Source organism: Arachis duranensis, chromosome 9 (genome assembly GCF_000817695.3).
Source record: "Arachis duranensis cultivar V14167 chromosome 9, aradu.V14167.gnm2.J7QH, whole genome shotgun sequence".
NCBI lineage: Eukaryota > Viridiplantae > Streptophyta > Magnoliopsida > Fabales > Fabaceae > Arachis > Arachis duranensis.
This window is the reverse complement of record NC_029780.3, coordinates 59,576,800-59,577,411: the sequence shown is the minus strand read 5'-3', so window position 1 is coordinate 59,577,411 and position 612 is coordinate 59,576,800.

Here is a 612-nt window from a genome sequence, read left to right as displayed (position 1 = left end):
AATGGTGAGGCCGAACGTCTATATATAAGGGGGGAAGAAGAGATTTCGAAAAATTGGAAGGAGATTTGAGAAGATGTGAAGAGATTTTGAGAGATTGGTGAGTTTTTGAACAAGATTTGGGATTGATTTGAGAGATTTGAAGAATGATTTTGATTTTTGAAGATTTGAAGGTGAATGATGAAAGGTTGAAATGTGTTTATGTAGAAAAGTATGGGTCAAAAAAAGAAAGTTTGAAAAAAAATTTGATTGGAAAGCAAAATCTTGGTCCCCCACCTTTCTGGCGTTAAACGCCCAGAATGGTATCCATTCTGGCGTTTAACGCCCATTTGTTAGCCAATGTGGGTGTTTAACGCCCAGCCAGGTGCCCTGGCTGGCGTTAAACGCCAGGATTCCCTTTATCACTGGGCGTTTTGCTGAACGCCCAGGATGCTGCACACCTGGCGTTAAACGCCCAGAATGGTGCCCATTCTGGCGTTTAACGCCCAAAATGCCCCTTATTGGCGTTTTTTTCGCCAGTAAGCTCTGTTTCTCTGCTTTTTGCACCAAATCCTTCTGTAACTCTGTAGAAACAAAACATATAACCTGCTAATGACTGGGTTGCCTCCCAGCAAG